Genomic DNA, 20,699 nt, shown 5'->3' with positions numbered 1-20,699 from the left:
CATAAGAATTTTTCCTAAAGATTTTATTTATTTGTTTGACAGAGAGAGACTCAGTGAGAGAAGGAACACAAACAGGAGGAGTGGGAGAAGGAGAAGCAGGCTTCCCATGGAGCAAGGAGCACAAGTATGCAGGGCTTGATCCCAGAACCCTGGGATCATGACCTGAGCTGAAGGCAGATGCTTAAGGACTGAACCACACAGGTGCCCCTAGAACATAAGCATTTTAAAGTCATTGATCATTTTCATTAGATCAGTAAGACAGAGCTATAGCCAATTGCCAAATGAACTCAACCTGCTGATTCAGAAGTAAGGACATTTAATTAAAATTGCATATTTAGGGACATCTTGGTGTCTCAGTCCTTAAGCGTCTGCCTTTGGCTCAGGTCATGATCCTAGGGTCCTGGGATGGAGCCCCACATCGGGCTTCCTGCTTCCTCACATTCCCCTCCCATTCCCCCTGTTTGTGCTCCCTCTCTCACTGTGTCTCTCTCTGTCAAATAAATAAATAAAAAATCTTTTAAAAATTGCATATTTATTATTTTTGCTTATAACTTCTACTTCTATTATTCAGTTTTATATACCTTTGGCATTTCTTGTCCTCTATTGTCCCTCACCCCAATCTCCCTAGACTCTAATATGAACATTTTGAAGTAACCTCACACCAACACACAAAAGACACTCATTTTTGGAGTCCCTCAAGATGACCCCAATTTACCCAGTTCATTCAGCTGTGTTGGCTGAACCACAGTCACTCAAGTTTCTTTTTACTCCTGAATCAAATGCATTTTTTTAAAAAAATAATTATTATAGAGTCTCAATAACTTGCTATATGTCACCTACCTTTTCCAATCTTAGAAATACTTTTTCCACAAAGACTTCCCTGGAACTGGTACAGTTGTTCTTTGGTATGAACTTTAACCTTCTGACAGTGTCACCGTACCACTCTGGGACTGATACTGTACGTATTTTATTAGGTTAATCTATTACCAGAATCCTCTCCATAAATGGTTCTTTGTCTTCCTCTAATCAGCACTGAACTGTTTTTGTCATCTGATAGCTGAACATTTTCAACAGATACTTCCTGAAACTATTTTCAAGATTAAATTATTTCTTTTAGGGCATTGCTGATAGGTAATACCTTCTTTCTAGCATAAATAAATGCAAAATTGACAACTATTTTTTTAAGCCATCCTTTTCTCTCTTTTTCTTTTCTTTTTTTTTTAAGATTTTATTTATTTATTTGACAGACAGAGATCACAAGTAGACCGAGAGGCCGGCAGAGAGAGGGGGGAGCCTGCTCTATCCCAGGACCCTGGGATCACGACCTGAGCTGAAGGCAGAGGCTTTAACCCACTGAGCCACCCAGGCACCCCAATATTGACAACTATTAAACACAAACTAGACGTTCAAAAGCAATGGTCACAATTTTTCCATTGAAAATGATAGAACATTTCTCATTTACACTACATCAAAAGTTTCAACAAATAGATACGCAATGTAAATGCAATCAAAAGACATTGAGTTCATAGCAGTAGTTAGTTCATAAATTCAAAAATTCTATAAGAAAATGCTTCGCTATTTCCATGGAATTGAAATTATCTTATCCTAATTGATGCAATCACTAACATGCTCGTATCTATCTGCACATGTAGTTTCCATATCAATTAATGGTAGCATATTTCAGAAAAGGAGTACAACTAACTACAAATTGAGGCCAAATACATTTTGCTTAAAATTGGGGTTTCATCTTGTTGAAAGCTTTAATTTTTTCTCTGTATAATGCATACTTTTCCAACTATCTCTTTAGTGTGTAAGATGTAGAAACCTTAGTATGGTTATATTCTGGTTCATCTTCTCCTATACCTCTCAAAAAGTCTGTGAAGTATGTATTTCTGTGTGAAGGAATCTTGGAGACATCTGGAATGCCTTATGACTTCATGGGCAGAAAGTTAAAAAGTCTTCCTGTGTGGATGTAACAAGGAAAACATGAACTGTTTTCATTCATCTGACAAGCACATTTGGCCTTCTTGAATGAAGCAGAAAGAATCTCCCCCAGGTGGCAGTAGTAGCCTGTTTCCTAGGAAGTAATTTTCAACCAGAATTTATTTCATTTTCTTCTTCAAACCATAAACTGACATTCTTCAAATAGGCAACCTACATCAACATATATTAATTGTGTGGAAGATCTTTTGAATAAAGATAAAATGAAGCCATCTTTCCCATGTTTTGTATAAAATGTGACAAGTGTAGAAGGTTCTTAGTTTTCAAACCCTCCACTTGGCAATCATAGCTTAAATCATTTGCTGAATGCAGTAGTTGACAGTTTAACAAATAAAGTTCAGAGTTCATATGTGTGGTTAAAAGTTCCAATGAGGCTGCAAAATTTAAAAATAATTTCCAACAGGTTTAATGGTAGTTTTAGATCTAAGCCAATTTAGAGATTATATAGAAGGGTAGTGTATTGTTACTAGATGATGTTAAATAATTGATGCTAATTCTTTTTGGATCAGAGTGAAAAAGCAACTTGAAAAATTACTTTCGCTCTTTACTGAAACTTGGTTAAATATAATGTAGCTGGGATAAAACTGTATTACTTTAATGGCTGGCTCTAGAATATCTCTGACAAAGGAAATTGTCTTTGAGAAGATAGTTGGATTAGCTACTTGAAGTAGAAAAGGGGATCCTGATAACATAAGACATCTGAAGTGAAGTAATTGAGGAAAAGGAGGAGGTTGAAGCTAGGAGACTAGTCCCTAAGAGCCTGCGAGAATCTTGGGAAAGATCTTAGACTTTACAGTCTCTGAAATGAGATATTATATGGTAAGGATGACTCTAGTTGACATGAGTAAAAATTATATTTCAAATTACACACATAAGCACAGTATTAATTTGCTAGATCTATCATAGCAAAGTATCATAGACTGAGTGGTTTAAATAAGAAAAGTTAATTTTCTCACAGATCTTGAGGTTAGAAGTGTGAGATTAGGGTGTCAGTGGGGTTGGTTTCTCCCGAAGCCTCTCTCCTTAGCTTATCATGGTCATCTTCTCCCTGTCTCTTCACATGGTCTTTCCTGTGTATGTTGTGTCCAGTTTTTTTCATTTTAGAAGGACACCAGTCATAGCAGATTAGGGCCCACCATAATGGCCTAATTTTAACTTAATTACCTCTTTTAAAGGCCATGTCTCCAAATGCAGCATGTTCTAAGGTACTAGAGGTTAGGATTGTAACATATGAATTTGGGAGATACGTGATTCAGCTTGTAATGCACATGTACACACATTATATTAACATTTGTGCATATATGTATACATTGCAATTATATAAATTATACATCTTTATACTCACTAAAATTGTGTCTCTATAATCCATAAAATTGAGGTTTATTATAAACAGTTCTTGATTTATGGCAATTTGACTTAACAGGTACTCTCATAGTTGTAAATAAACTATAATTTTCATTGGCTTGAACTGTGAACACATTGCTCATTTGTTTTTTTCTTTTCATAATAAAGAAGACCCTTAGAATAATAACCAGAGTCTGTAATTATGATGTCTAAATGGCCTTAACCTTGACTGACACTGTTATAAGTGTAGGGGAGCACTGGTAAGCTGGCTATAGTTGGTGGTAACTTAATTTTCTCTGAGCTGATCTTGGACTAAGACAACAGATCTTACCTTTCCAAAAATTTCAGAGAGCACTGGCCAGCAGTTTCCATTCTGGGGACAGTCCTAATTTGAATTCATTTTGAAGGTTCTTGGAGCCACAAAGAATGCCCATGTCTGCCCATTCCCAACGGGAATATGAGAAGTCTTCGGTCGAAACTTCGTTGGTTTCTCATTTTAAAGACTGTACCAGTCTCATCCTCCCTCAGGAAAAGTTTTGATGTTGTTTTTTGTTTTGTTTGCATTTTGCTTCTGAGTATTTCTGATTGATTCTTTTTAAGGATTATAAATGAAATAAGTGTATTTCAAAGCATCTAGGAAACTCAGAAAAGAAGAGAGGAAAATAGGGTCATTTAAAACATTTTATTTCCTGGCCCACATGGGACAGTGGCTCCTCTTGGGGAGTGACACAGTAAGCACATTTCTTTTTCCAAATACTCCCGTCCCCCTGCTATTTACTCTAGTTCCTTAAGCAACACTACTGTGATGAGAGGCCTTAATGATGGGATTATGTTTAGCATGTGGTGTGGAGGCAAGACTAATTGTTGAGAACTACTTAGTGTATGGTATTCTTTTGCTATGCTATTGCATTCAGTTTTCTAATGTTTACTTATAATTTTAGCAACTTTATTAATAGTAAAATTACTTTATAGGTTTCTATTTTTTAACCTATATTTGTTAGTTTTCAGATCAAGCATATACTAACCTCTTGAAATAGAAAAGTTTCTTTCTTTTGTGGTCCTTTGCAGTAATTCAGATACTTTGGCAATTATTCATATCTAGTAGATTTGAAGAAACTTTCACAAAAACAATTAGGCCCAGCAGTTTTCTAGAGGTCATTCCAGAATAACTTCAAAAATTTCTGCCATAGTAATTTGATTCTTCTTTTGTTAATTTTGATGATTTTTATATTTTGTATTTTAGCATCGATCCCTCTTCTTATTCTGTGATGGCTTATATATTGGATTTGACTTTATATGCCTAGTAAATGTTTGCACACATGTGTATGTGTGTGTACATGTGTGTACATGCATTAAACTTTTATACTCTTATAGTTTCGAGTGGATTTCCATTAAAATAAATGAAATTTATAATCTGATACCTCTAGGATATAATGAATGATGTGACTTACAATAACTAAACTTTTGGTTACCAGCTTTGAGCTCTTAAGGTTGAAAACTAAGAATCACAGGTATACTCATGTTATCATTTACAATTATAATATAGTAAGTCATCATATAAATATGTGTTACTATTAAAAAATGAATGCAACCTTGAAAATAAGAGAAAAATTAGTAGGCTTTTTGTTTAAGTTTTTATTTAATCATGCTGTGGTCATCACAAGTGCACTCCTTAGTCCCCATCACCTATTTCACTCATTCCCCTGCCACCCTCTCTTCCCACAACCATAAGTTTGTTCTCTAGTTAAGAGTCTGTTTCTTGAATTAAAAATAGAGCTTCCCTATGACCATGCAATTGCACTACTGGGTATTTACCCCAAAGATACAGATGTAGTGAAAAGAAGGGCCATCTGTACCCCAACGTTTATAGCAGCAATGGCCATGGTCGCCAAACTGTGGAAAGAACCAAGATACCCTTCAACGGACGAATGGATAAGGAAGATATGGTCCATATACACTATGGAGTATTATGCCTCCATCAGAAAGGATGAATACCCAAGTTTTGTATCAACATGGACGGGACTGGAAGAGATTATGCTGAGTGAAATCAGTCAAGCAGAGAGAGTCAATTATCATATGGTTTCACTTATTTGTGGAGCATAACAAATAGCATGGAGGACAAGGGGAGATGGAGAGAAGGGAGTTGAGGGAAATTGGAAGGGGAGATGAACCATGAGAGACTATGGACTCTGAAAAACAATCTGAGGGGTTTGAAGGGGCAGGGGGTGGGAGGTTGGGGGAGCCAGATGGTGGGTATTATGGAGGGCACGTATTGCATGGAGCACTGAGTGTGGTGCATAAACAATGAATTCTGGTACACTGAAATGAAATTTAAAAAAAAAGAGTCTGTTTCTTGTTTTTTTTTTTCTCTCTCTGTCTTATTTCCCTTTGCTTACTTGTTTTGTTCCTTAAATTCCACATATGTGTGAAATCATATGGTATTCGTCTTTCTCTGACTGACTTATTTCAATTAGCATTATACTCTATAGCTCCATCCATATTGTTGCAAATGGAAAAATTTCATTCTTTCTTATAGATGAGTAATATTCCATTATACACACACACGCACAAACACACACACACACACGATACATATTCTTTATCCATTCATCAATTGATGGACATTTGGGCTGCTTCCATATCCTCGCTATTGTACATAATGCTGCAATAAACATAGGAGTGCATGTATTCCTTTGGATTAGAGTTTTTGTATTCTTTGAGTAAATACCCAGTTGTGTGATTGTTAGTTGTAGGGTATTTCTATTTTTAACTTTTTGAGGAACCTCCATGTTGTTTTCCAGAGTGGCTGCACCTGTTTGCATTCCCACCAACAGTGCAGGAGTGCTCCTTTCTCCACATCCTTGCCAACACCTTTTGTTTCTGGTGGTTTTGATGTTAGCCATTCTAACAGGTGTGAGGTGATATCTCATTATAGTTTTGATTTGCACTTCCCTAATGAGAAGTGATGTTGAGCATCTTTTCATGTGTCTGTTGACCATCCCATATATCTTCTTTAGAAAGACATCTATTCATGTCTTCTGCCCATTTTTTTTAACTGGATTTTTTGGGGGGTATGTGTGTGGAGTTTTATAATTTCTTTATATATTTTGGATACTAACCTTTTATTGGATATGTCATTTGTAAATATCTTCTCCCATTCAGTGGGTTGCCATTCAGTTTTGTTGATTATTTCCTTTGCTATGCAGAAGGTTTTTAGTTCCAATAGTTTATTTTTGCTTTTGTTTCCCTTGACTCAGGGGACCTATCTCGAAAGAAGTTGCGATGACCAATGTGAGACAAATTACTGCCTGTGCGCTCTTCTAGGATTTTTATGGTTTCAAGTCTCACTTAGGTCTTTTATCCATTTATTTATTTATTTTTGTGTAGGGTGTAAGAAAGTGGTCCAATTTCATACTTCTGCATGTTGCTGTCAAGTTTTCCTAATATGATTTGTTGAAAAGACTGTCCTTTTTCCACTGGATATTCTTTCTTGCTTTGTTGAAGATTCTTTGATCATATAGTTATGGGTCCATTTGGGTTTTCTATTCTGTTCCGCGTGTCTATTTTTTTGCCAGTACCATACTGTTTTTATAACTACAGTTTTGTAATATAATTTGAAGTCTACAATTGTGATGCCTCCAACTTTGCTTTTCTTTTTCAAGATTGCTTTGGCTATTTCGGGTCTTTTGAGGTTCCATACAAATTTTAAGATTCTTTGTTCTAGTCCTGTGGAAAAAAATGCTGTTGGTATTTTGATAGAAATTGCATTAAATGTGTATATTACTTTGGGTAGTATAGACATTTTAAAATATTTGTGCTTCCAATCCATGAGCATAGAGTATCTTTCCATTTCTTTGAGTATCTTTACATTTGCAATTGTAAATAGGATTGTTTTCTTCATTTCTCTTTCTGCCACTTCATTACTGATGTGCACAAATGCAACAGATTTCTGTACACTGATTTTGAAGCCTGTGACTTTATGGAATTCATTTATCAGTTCTAGCAGATTTTGGGGGTGAATCTTTCAAAATTTCTATATATAGTATCATGTCAGCTGCAAATAGCAAAAGTTTAACTTCTTCCTTACCAATTTGGATGTCTTTTATTTCTTTTTGTTGTCTGATTTTTTGTGTGATTCCCATGGCTATGACTTCCAGTACTATGTTTAATAAAAGTGGTGAAAGGGGACATCCTTGTCCTGTTCCTGACTTTCAGGGAAAAGCGCTCAGTTTTTCCACATTGAAGATGATGTTAGTTGTTTTTTTTTTTTTTTTTAGATTTTTTAAAAATTTTATTTATGTGAGAGAGAGAGTATGAGAAGGGGGAGGGTCAGAGGGAGAAGCAGACTCCCTGCCAAGCAGGGAGCCCGATGCGGGACTCGATCCCAGGACTCCAGGATCATGACCTGAGCCGACGGCAGTCGCTCAACCAACTGAGCCACCCAGGCACCCAGCTGTGGTTTTTCATATATGGCCTTTATAATGCTGAGTTATGTTCCCTTTAAACCTATTTTGTTGAGGGTTTTTATCATGAATGGATGTTATACTTTGTCAAATGCTTTTTCTATGTCTATTGACATGATCATATGGTTTTTATCCTTTCTCTTATTGGTGTGATGTATCATGTTGATTGATTTGTGAATATTGAACTACCCTTGCAACACAGGAATAAATCCTATTTGATCATGGTGAATGCTTTTTAAAATGTATTATTGGATTCAGTTTGTTAGTATTTTGTTGACTTTTGCATGTAAGTTCATCAGATGCTTAATGACTGAGCCACTCAGCTGCCCCTATAGTTTTTGTTTTAAAGTCTATTTTGTCCAATAAAAGCATTGCTGCTCTTTCTTTTGACATCCACTTGTGTGACAAATGTTTCTTTAGCCCCTTCTGCAGGTGGCTTTAGGTCTAAAATTAGTCTCTTATAGGCACCATATAGATGGGTATTGTTTTTTCATCTGTTTTGTCACCTGATGCCTTTTGATTGGAACATTTAGTCCATTTACATCCAAAGTAATTCTTGGTAGATAGGTATTTATTGCCATTGTATTACTTGTTTTGTTTGAAAATTTTCTCTGATCCTTTCTTGTCTTTCTCTTCTTCATGGTCTGCTGGTTTTCTTTAGTAATATATTTGGATTTCTTTCTCTTTACTCTTTGAATATTTATTAATGGCTATTGATTTGGGGTGACCATTAGATTTGTATGTCATGTCTTCTGCACATAGCAGTCTATATTAAGTTGATGGTCCTTTAAGTTTGAACCCATTCTTGGGGCACCTGGGTAGCTTAGTCAGTTACGCATCCGACTCTTGATTTTGGCTCAAGTCGTGATCTCAGGGTCATGGGATTAAGCCCTGATTTGGGCTCTGTGCTGAGCAGGGAGTCTGCTTGAGGTTCTTTATCTCCCTCTTCCTCTGCCCCTCCCCCCATGCTCTCTCTCTTTCTCAAATAAATAAATAAATCTTTAAAACAAAGGTTTGAACCCATTCTTTACTCCTCCTCATGTTCTAGGCGTATGGTGTCATATTTTACAACCTTTTCTTTTGTGAGTTCATTGATTGATTGATTTTTTAGAGAAGTATTCATTTTTACTGCTTTTGGGTTTCTTACCCTCATACTGTCATTTTTGGTCTTTCTTTTCTACTCAGAGAATCCCCTTTAATATTTCTCACATGGCTGGTTTAGTAATCAAGAACTTCTTTAGTTTTGTGTGTCTGGGAAAATCTATCTTTCCTTCTATTCTGAATGATAACCTTGCTGGATAGAGTATTCTTGGCTGTAGGCTTTTCCTATTTAACACTTTAAATATATCATGTTACTCTTTTCTGGCTTGGAAAGTTTCTGCTGAAAAATCCACTGATAGCCTTTGGGGTTTCCTTTGTATGTGACTATCTTTTGTCTTCCTGTTTTTAATATTTTTTCTTTATCATTATATTTTGCTATTTTAATTACAATATGTCTTGGTGTGGATATGCTTTTGTTGATTATGTTGGGGTATCTGGATATCCTTTTCCTCCTGGATCTGGATATCTGTTTCCTTACCAAATTAGGCAAGTTTTCAGATATTATTTCTTCAAATAAATTGTCTGCCCCCTTTTCTCTCTCTTCTTCTAGGATTCCCATAATACAAGTGCTATTATATTTGATGGAATAACTGTGTTCTCTAAGTCTATTCTTGTTTTGCATAATTCTTTTTTTCCTTTTGTGTTCAGCTTGATTACTCTCCATTACTCTGTCTTATAGGTCATTAATTCATTTCTTCCTCAGTTTCTTCCAGCCTGTGGTTCTTTCTGCCAAGCAAGTTTCTCATTTTATTAATTGAGTCCTTTATCTCTGCTATGTTATTCCTTCTCTCTGTCTTAAGTCTCTAACTCATGTCTTCCACCCTTTTCTCAATTGCAGTGAATAACTTTATGAGCATTGATTTAAATTTCCATCAATTGTGTTACTTATTTCTGTTTCACTTAGATCTCTGGCTGTGGCCTTGTCCTGTTCTTTCATTTAGGATACATTCCTCTGTCTTCTCATTTTGTCTAAGTCTCTGTGCCTGTTTCTCTGTGTTAGAAAAGCCAGCTATGTCTCCTTTCTTGAGGGTAGTGGGTTTATGAAGAAGACATCCTGTTGGGCCCTACACTGTTATGTCCCTTGTTCTGCAGGGCCTGGCACTTCCAGGATGTGTGCTGCATGTACTTTGCTATTGTGTCCTGAATGCTTTATCCTTCAGGCCAGTTGTCTGCAGAGGCTCTCTTTGCCTATTATGGCAGTGTTTATTCTATGGCCTGAAGTTGTCATGTTTTAACTAGGCATGCTCTGGTCTGCTTGTGAAATGAAACCTGCTTGTAAATGAGGCCGATGCTGCCACCAAAACTGAGTCCTTGAAAAACTCCTGGGTCAGGAGAAACACTGTTGGCCTGGGTTTGGTTCAGTCATCTGGGGAAGGGAATCTGCTGCACAGGGACTGGGGCAAACATGACTGAGAAGGATGGTTCCACAGAGTGTTGTGGTGACAGGGCTTGGTATAAGTGAGTTAGATAGTGAAAGTGGGTACTGTGTTGGTTCCCACAGATGGCTCTATGTTTATACTGATGGACAGGGTAAGGAAATGGTGCTAGTTAGTTTCTTTGTTTCTGGAAGAATCTCCCCACTAATGTTGCCTTTCTGGGACATACTCAGAGAAGAGCAAAGAACTTCTCCACTGTATGCCCAAGGGGCTCTTCACAGTTTCCATGCGATATGTCTACAAGTTGTTTGTCTTGCCTTCTCTCTGAGAGTAGCCCCAATGTCCTCTGAGCTCTCCCACAGCCAAGCACACTGACCTTTAAAATTCCAGGCTTTAAACCCCGCTGGTTGCAAGAATCCACAAAGTTCCAGGCCCTCTCAAATTCAATGTCAATTGCTATGGGAATTCATTTTCCTCATGAGCTCACCTGTGTGCTAATCTGTCTCTTGCCCTTTTCTATGACTGGAGCTCCCTCTCCACAGCAGCTGCCTTGATCTGTTTCTCTCCCAAAGTATGTCTCCACATTCCTACCTTCTTTAAGATGGCCTCTTCTCTACCTATTTTGTGGAGTTTGTTCTGCCAATCTTAAGGGCAATTTCTGGGCTATTCAGAAATTTCAGAATTCAGAAATTCTTTGATAGTTATTTAGTAGTTTTCATGGGATGAGGCAAGCTTAGGGTCCTCCTACTGTGCCACCATCTTCAAAATTGGTAGAGATTAAAATGCAAAGGATCTTAAATCTTCCAAAATTTATTCTTAAAAAACTTCTGCTACATTCTGTTATCCCAATTTAGATCCTCTTTGATAAAAGAATTTTCTTACTCAATTTTGAGAAATAAGATGATATAGTATAATACAGAATATTATTGAAAATATATTAATATAAAAATAATTTTATATGTCAAAGATTTTATATGCTTTATTCTTCTTACTTAGGAAATAACATGCACTCAACCTGTATGATAAGACATCAGGTTGACCTCAACTTCTAAGAGACTCTAATTTGTCATGTATTATTCAATTTCAAACATTTATGTGTTATCAATTCTAGTAATGCCTTGGGAAGCACTAGAAAATTCTCTTATCATAATACAAAACATCATAAATGTCATGGATATTGGTTAGAAATGAAGTTATGGCCATGGGCATCAGATGTCACGCCTGATATATCCTAGACTTGATGCTACAAAATCTCCCATTTTATGGGAAATGCCTTTTTTCCCTAAAATAATTGAGAATCTCAAGTCAAGAAAAATAAGTCCTGCATAATAATAACTAACTTATTTAATATACTTATAGTCTTCCTAGTATAATTAATTTTTCTTTTCCAAGAAAATGTAAGCTTTTTCTCTCCTTAGTAATTGTTGTGGTAGGGAACTAACTTCTTAAATATTATCACTAGAATTTGTTAATAACAAAATATCTGAAACATGGAGACCAATAAAAGATACTGCTAATTACTTTAGAAAGGTCAGAAAATCCTCTAAAATCCCTTAATACTTTCCTGTCCCAATTTGAGGTTAGATAGGGTGTGTGTGTGTTGCTTGCCCAGTGATGGACTGTTATCAACCACTAAGCTATGCAAAAGACATGATACATGACATTAGTACAGTCTTATCAGCTTCTATCAAAGAATGTCAGCTACATGGGAGGTACAGTTATTAGTATTAAATTCAAGTCTTGAGTAATTTCTGGGTTTGAAATACTGGATGGTAATTTACTATATAGTAGCCCTTTATTGAACCTTAAAAAAGAAAACAACAGCAGAGTACTAAAGGTATTTGTGGCCTAAAGCAAGAATTTTGGATTTCCAAATTCCTAACAATACTGAGGAGTGACTGAGATACCAAGAGAAGGAGAATCAAATGGGGGTTATCCTTTGTAGATTTCTGTGCAATGCAGATTACCTAATGGCATATCATAGAGAGGCAGTAATGATGCAGAAAAGGAAATGTCAGTGTTGTGTTTGTGTGTATGTGTACATGCATGCTATATGAGTTCAGCATACCGTAATAGAAAGCTAAGATGTATGTAGTACATGTGACAGACACTGTTCTAGACACTTTTAGTACATTAAGACACCAGCCTTCTGAATTGGCTGGTATTATTAACCCCATTTGAAAGGACATTCAAGCACAAAGAGGTGAGGTAATTTGTTCATGATCATGTAGCTGGTAAGTCTCAGAGTTACTCTTGTTCTCAGTGTATAGTTATTGATATTCATCTCCTCAATTAGTTACTATTTTTATTTCAGCTGTAGCATCTGGCCAGAAAAATAAGATTATTTGCCAAAAGTGTAAAGAAGGGGGAAAGGCACATCAGAATAAGGTGAAGGAACACAGGGAGCATGATTTATCCATATATGTAAACTGATACTTTATTTTTATACTTTGTTCCCCAAAAATGCTTTGGGAAAACATTTAAAACATAAATAAAGAAATAGTGGATTTTCTAAAGGAAAAGTTAAAGTTGTCCAAAGTTAGTTGACATTTAGTTACAGTTCTTTGTTTCTGCTTTGGGCCCAATCTTATTGGTCATCCAGGCCATTTTAATCATAAAGACCCCTCCCCCCCAAAAAACCCAACCAATAACAGCAATAATAGTGATAATGACAACAGCTGTACGTTTTTGGGCAATTACTGTGAGGCAAGCATGTGGTAAGTGCTTTATTTGAAGTTTTTCATGTAAGTCTCATAACAAATCTGTGTGGTAGGCACAATTATTGTCACTTTCTCCATAAGGAAACAGACTCAGGAGAAGAATCCTCTCAATATCACACAGCTTAGAAATAGCAGAAAGGGAATTCCAGCCTAAATCTACCTGAGTCAGAGACCATATACTTATTCATTATACCATAAAATGGATAAGTACAAAAGGAAAATGCTAAATGCTCTGCACACATCCTTTGCTTATGTTCTACTTAATTCTGGTCATACTCACCAATGTCATAAATAAGCACTTTGTTAAAATCATACACTGACCTGGTATTATACTTCCGTGATCATGGCCTCACACAGTACATCACATCCTGCTTGTCAGCCAAGTCTCCACAAAAATTAACAAGCATGATTTGAAAGTCAGAGGCAGAGCAGGCGAGAAAGTGGGTGGTAAGCTTTGAGAATGGTTTTCAGGTGCTCACCACATGAGCTAAGCGCAAAAAAGACATGCTAAGGTCTATGTGTTGTGTGGTCTATGAGAGATGAGGTCAGTAATATAACACTGTAGTGTAGTGGTAAATTTCAAAAAGAGACATAAGATATTTACATAATTCCTAAAAGGTGAAATTAAATAGGTCTGGATAAGAGCCACTATCTGTGCCAAGCATGATTATATGAAATTGAAGTCATTGCTTTACAGTATTGCTATAAAATTGCTGGGCTAAAAAACAAACCATAGGCCCACAGTGTTTGGAGACATTCATCTGAAACATATTGTTGTAAGCTTAGATGTGGTGGAAGAGTTGAATTTGGTCTTCTAGCCAATTTGGGAAGGTATACAGGATATTACAGAATAGAATAAAGATCACATTTACGTAGTCCAATTGTAATCTTAATTTGGCAGAAGAAATGGCAAGAAGTAGACTGCATGTAGAAGTGGCAAAACAGCTCTATGGTTCAAGGTGGTCCTTTGTATGATATTAATTTTATTGTCTGTCCTGTTTTATAATACTTTGTTTTTAAGCTTGATATTTTTTGAAGCAATTTCTAAACTCTGTGGTGTGCACAAATTTACATTATAATCAAAGAGCAAAATATAACATTTAGAGATGGTATTATGTAACATAAATACATAGATGACATCACAAGCTGGTGTGACAATAAGGTATCATGGATGGTGTTTATAGCATAATTTGAAAATATGTACTTCTTCCTATGGTTGTTTCTTATGTTCACCAAAGAGAAATGAAATAAATATTGCTATTATTAAAGATAAAGGTAATTATTTTTAAAATAGTTTTATTTTTTAAAATATCATGAAAGTGTGTTTGTTAAAATTTACGCCAGCACTGTAGATATTAAAGAATATTTGAAGCTTATTCAAGTTGAGCTCCCCAAATAGCTAATTTATTAGCAATTCAAAACATATTATTGAGTGACCAATTTGTGCTGGGTACATCATTTATTTTCCAGAAGTCAGAGGTTTGTTAAGATAATTATAAGGCAAATTAAATTCTACAGGATTTATTGTTATATTTCCTTCTTTTTTTATTTTGAGTATAGTTGACAAAGGTGTATAATGTAGTGATTCAACAACTCTCTACTGTTTTGGCTATGTATTTCTGTTAATCTCACATGTGTTTCATAATGTAGGAGGTCCTCAAAAACTCAAAAGTGAAATATTTTCAGAATCTGGACACACCTAGACTCCAAATCATTGCCATAAAACTAGAGGGCTACATTGTTTGTTTCTCTCCTTTATTAGCACATAGATGAATAGTTATAGTCCCTCAAATAAATGATGATTGAATGAATACATTTATATGAATGTGTAAGAATTAGAAACAAAATAAAATAGAAAGAACTGGGTTGAAAATCTAGAAAGCCTCTGAGAGTAGTTATTTCTTTACAAAACAAAAAATTATCTACTTCAGAGGATTGTTGTAGGGTTTAAGGTAATCTATATGAATATATTATATTACTCTAAAAGTAACTGATTGCAATCATTTGTTCTGTTTTAATTTTTAATTCCCCTGGGGAAGAAAATAGTGCTTTTTTTTTCAAATTTGGAAAATTGAATAGTGACTTAATGTGCAAATTGACAGTCTAAAAAAATTCCATCATGCTGATGATTAAAATAAAAAGCACTGATTTTCTTTCAATTTAATCTCTCCTTTGCAAACTGTCAATCATGCTAGCTTTTTCTGATTCTCCTACTTATAGATGAGAAAGCTTTTGCTACCCCTCTCCCCATTGTTTGTTTTAAGTAAACTAAGTCTTCATTATGGCAATAGTTGTAAGAGGATTTTTTGAAGCTTTGTATGATGCCCTAAAATAATTTAAATCATGGTTAATGTTTGTGTATGTTTATCATTCCTGCTATTTTAGTTACATCATCACTTAATAAATCTTATTAAAACAATATAATAACAAAATACTGTTAGAATACCCATTAGCTAGCCTTCTAAGCCCGTTCTTGAAAAAATTACTCAAAGCCAAAGCATTCATTTTCTTCAATTTTGTAGTGTAACAGTGCCAGAAGTCCTGGATTCTAGCCCTAGTGTTACTACTAACATATTCTACAAACTAAGGCAAGTCAGCTGACTTTTTTGGATTTGACTTTGCCAATAGAGAACTTGAAAAAGATGAATTTGGTGTTTCTAAGGTTATTTCAAGCTTTAGAATTACAATTCCAATCTTATAGAAAGAAAATGATTATTCAAATTCAGGCTCAGAAATTAACATTTGGCTCGTTTTAGTCTTAATAAATTGTAGTGTCTAAGATTAATGAGAATGTATCTAGAGTAGGTATATGGAAGAAATCCTGATTCCCACAAGGATGTAACTTAGCAATTCATGGACTCTAATTTATACCAGTGCCTATTAAATAGAAGAGGAAAGGGAAATGTCTTTCTCCATATTGGAAAATGATGGAGAGGAAAGAACTTATAAACTCTTCCTTGTTTTTTTGTCCCCCCACTCCTCTATTGACCTCCTCTTTCCCACCCATCTGCCATCAGCATCATGCTGATGTAGAAGGGTCAGCTGCTGGGAGTTAGTGGCAGGGGTGGGATTTTGCAAATGAGCTCACCTTGTTTTGAATTTCTGTTTTCCATCTGTTTTTGGCAAACATTCCTGAATTTTTAAGAACTCCATCTACTTTAATATAATTGATGAACATTTCATTCTCTTTCTAGCGCAATACTGAGATTACTTTATACTAAGAACAAGGAAGCCTGGCTTCCTTCCCCATCAGGTCCCACAGGCCCTTGCTGTCATTCATAAGAATTCTTTAAGTTACTTTTGCATTTATTCCCACTTAGGTACCATAAACCTTTTCTTGTGGCCTCTTCCTCTGGTTTTTGGAATCTCTCTCATTCTCTCTTTTTCCCCTTCTGTTTCTGGTCTTTGCCATAGAATAAAAGATGTGTGTGAGCCATGGAGCTCTCACCAGTTCTCTTCTAGGGACAGATTATACAGGAAGTTGGCATGGGCCACGGCAATCAGCCCTTCCATTTGAGGATTTTCCTTGCCATTCTGTACCTCCTACGAGTTAGGAGGAAAAAAACAGTTTTAATCATTATCTCAAGGGTTCTTCCCATGTTTTTCCTGATGTTTAACTTCCACATCACTTCTCTCCCTTTCCTTTGAAGATTTTCAGGCTGGTGGGTACACAGGATTTATCTATGTGCCAATTCCTGTTGGCTATGGCTGCTTGGCATGTTGTTTGAACAGCAATTCAGGGCTTAGCAGGGTTGAATGCTGTGAACTCTTTAGGTTTAGCAGTGGGAAAGGAGGGGAATGCACCTTGAATCAACAACTTTCTTAGGCCTTACTTTTTACTCAGATTGAATTGGTCCCAATCTTTTTTGTATACTGACTGTTTATTCTAAGAATTATACCATGCCACATTTCATTGCTAAAGGGTTCTGGGCCCCAATTCCAATTTGGTGGTGGCAGTGCTGGTGATGGGGTTTCCCCAGAGCACCATGCAAGTCTCCAGCACCAATGGGGTGTCCTAAAATTTCACTAAATTTTTACACTATCTATCTGGAGATAGCATTAGATCTCACAGGCTAAAGGGCTCAGTCCTGCAAGACTGCCCCCCACCCTTTTAGATACCAGTCCTAGGCTTCTGACCAACTGGATATGGATCTGAGGTTTCATATGATCCCCTTTTTGGGTTCAATTAGTTTGCTAGAGTGGCTCATAAAACTCAGAGAAACATTTTACTTATTAGATCGCTGGTTTATTATAAAAGGGTATAAGTCAGGAAGAGCTTAATGGAAGAGATGTATAGATCAAGGCATGGAGAAAGGGCACATAGCTTCCAGGCTTTCTCTGAGTACACCACTCTCCTCAAATCTTCATCCTGGAAGCTCTCCTAAACCTATCCTTTTGGGTTTTTATGGAAGCTTCATTACAGAGGCATGAGTTACTAAATCATTGCCCATCAGTGATGGATACCCCTTTGGGTAAGGGGATGGGTCTGAAATTTCCAACCTTCTAATCACATGGTTGGTTCCACTGGCAACCAGCCCCCATCCTTAGGTGAGGTCCAAAAGTCACCTCATTTACATAACAATCGTCATCTCAATTGCTTTCATTGCTTAGGAAATTCCAAGAGTTTTAGGAGCTCTGTGCCAGAAATAGAATGAAAACCAAATATGTATTTCTTATTTTAGATTACAATATTGCAATTGCACTTGCTTTTAGAAAGTCTTCTTGTACCCTTTTCCCATGACCCCAACGCTAACAAAGTTTTTAAGAACAATGATCATATATTTTTCATATTTGTATGCTTAGGTCCTACCTAATATTTGGCTTGGCATATATTAAGTGCTAGTAAAATTACACAAATACAGAAATGAGATTGTTTTGTCTCTTTAGTCTTTTTCTCTCTCATCTCTTACATCTGATTAGCAAGTGCTGTTTCACCTTCAAATATCCCTTAGATCTCTCCATGCTTCTTCACGCAACCTGAAAGTTTTCCTTTCTCTTCTCCATCTGGTGAATTCCCACTTATCCTTCAGGTAATCTAGATCTGCTGAGAATGGTTTTCTCATATCTTTTTGCCCTTACTTTAAGCCATGTTAAGTTTTCTTCCTATGTTCTTACTGAACTCTGGGCATAGACCACTCAAAGCAATCACTACTTTGTTCCACTGCTGTTGGTTTTCCTGTCTAGCTCTCTTTCAGATCCTGAGCTCGTTGAAGGCAGAAGTGTAAGACTTGGCAATATACTAGGCCCTTAATAAATAGTTTTTAAATGAATGATTAAAATTATTCTATATTAAGGGGTGGAACAGTGAAAAACTCAAATATTTTATTACCCAAAGTGTATCCAAGACTAACTTCAGTTATGTGCTATATTATGGTCCTGACAGTTCATTAGATAATGTTGTAACTTAACAAAATGTTTTTCTAGAAAATTCACTGCCATAGATTTGATTACTTCACATTCAATTTTTATTATCATCCTTGTCTTCATTGGGAAAAGTCATTCTCTCTTTTCTCTAGAGAGTATGCAATGAGTAACTTTATGCCATTCTGATAAAGTCATACAGTTTACAGGAAGAAAATTCTAGTCAGAAATTCAAGAGTCCAAAATGAAAAATTTTATAACCCACAGGGCTAAAATTTCTCAGAGAGAATATGATAGATTTCTGTACACTCATTAGTTTTCCCACACCAAAGAAAATTGTTTGCTCTGAGTGGTGATCATATTCTGTAACATCATTTGCATGGAAATGGAATGGAAAACATACATAAGAAAAGCAAAGAAGATCAGGAGACACACTCTTTCCTGTACAGTTTAATCTCTGCCCACATGAAAGTTTTGCTTTACAAATGATCTTGAGTCTATGTTACTAAGATATGTCAGAAATTACTTATGTGAGGAGCACCTAGGTGGCTCAGTCAGTTAGGCAACAGCTTTTGGCTCAGATCATGATCTCAGGGTTCTGAGATTAAACCCTACATTGGGCTCCCTGCTCAATGAGAGTCTGCCTGTCCTTCTCCATCTGCCTCTCCATTAGCTCATGTCGTCTCTTGCTTTCTCTGTCTTTCAAATAAATAAAATCCTTAAAAAAAAAAAAGAAAAGAAATTAGTTAGTTGAATGATGTGAATATTTAAAGCCAAAACATATGCTTAAGAAATATAAAAACAGTTTTCTGTTTATTATTCTCACTTTTAGTTTCTTTCTTTTGTAAAGTGAGCAAATGAAACCAGTTTGGAAAATTGAGATAAATAAATAAATAGATAAATTACAAAAAAAATAAATGTATGTATGTGTATATATATGTATGTATGTATAAAGTTTGAGTCTTTGCACTAGTTCATAGGGTGTTCTCATTTTTTTACTTGATTGGGCTCAGATTTGAAACAAACTAACTTTCAAAGTCCAAACAACACATACAAAAATTATTGATATATGCTTTCATTTTTTTCTTTTTTTCCCCATATTTTCTCTAAAAGAAAAATAATGACATTGCTAATTTATATTTCACATACTATAAAATAGTGGTCTCATTTTTAACACCAAGTATAATCTATTGTGAAGTTATTTTAAATGACTCTTTAGATTCGTTTTTACCACACCCTCATGTGAAATCTAACATGATACATGCTTTCTTGTGCTTTGAGTTGTATTTCTGCTTAAATTCAGAAGCTAATTAATTATAGAAAGGCTTTAAGAACAATTTCTTGCCACCCCTTCAGTTACTGATGTCACAAAACTACATCTTCGTACATTGTGTGTTCCAAAAACACAAGAATTGTGCTTTTTAATATAGTAGTCTCTCAAATTCTGTAGAAAGCAATATGTGGAGTTATAAACTATTATTACAACAATACTAGTTTTTATAATTGCCCATATATTTACCTTTACTGAGAACTCTATTTCTTCATGCAGCTTCTAGTGTCCTTCCATTTCAACCTGCACAACCTCCCTTTCTTGCAAGGTGGGTCTAGTTTGAATGAATTCCCTCAGCTTTTGTTTTTATGGGAATATCTTAATTTGTACCTCACTTTAGAAGGGAAGTTTTGGTGGATGTAGAATTCTTGGTTTCAGATTTTTTTTCTTTTCTTTTTTTATTAACATAATGTATTATTTGTTTTAGGGGGACAGGTCTGTGATTCATCAGTCTTACACAATTCATAGCACTCATCATAGCACATATTCTCCCTAGTGTCCATCACCCAGCCACCCCATCTATCCCAACCCTCCATTCCAACAAATCCAGTGTTTGTTTCCTAATATTAAGAGTCTCTTATGGTTTGTCTCCCTCTCTGGTTTCATTTTGTTTCATTTTTCACTCCCTTCCCCTATTATCCTCTGATAGATTTTTCTTTTAACACTTTGAATATTTCAATTCATTGCCTTCTAGCCTTCAAAGTTTTTGATGAGAAATATGCTGATTATCTTACTGAGGACCCCTTTATGTTTTTTTTTTCATTAAAAAGTTTATTTATTTATTTTATTTTAATATTTTATAATATGCCCATTAGAACACTATTCATTGTTTTTGCACCAAACCCAGTGCTCCATGCACTCCGTGCCCTCTCTAATACCCACCACCTCGTTCCCCCAACCTCCCACCCCCGCCCCTTCAAAACCCTCAGATTGTTTTTCAGAGTCCATAGTCTCTCATGGTTCACCTCCCCTTCCAATTTCCCTCAACTCCCTTCTCCTCTCC

The 20,699-nt window shown here is 35.8% G+C and overlaps 1 protein-coding gene across 1 annotated transcript in view; it reads left to right on the top strand.

Annotated features, from left to right (window-relative positions):
* The window catches only part of LOC111157521 (aminoacyl tRNA synthetase complex interacting multifunctional protein 1), a 100,009-nt gene that overhangs the window by 66,950 nt on the left and 12,360 nt on the right, over positions 1-20,699 (top strand). The window lies entirely within an intron of this gene.

The sequence above is a fragment of the Enhydra lutris genome, unplaced genomic scaffold (genome assembly GCF_002288905.1).
Source record: "Enhydra lutris kenyoni isolate GAN:26980312 unplaced genomic scaffold, ASM228890v2 scaffoldscaffold3, whole genome shotgun sequence".
NCBI lineage: Eukaryota > Metazoa > Chordata > Mammalia > Carnivora > Mustelidae > Enhydra > Enhydra lutris.
The sequence above is the reverse complement of the archived record's forward strand: the minus strand, read 5'-3'. Positions and strand labels throughout refer to the sequence as shown.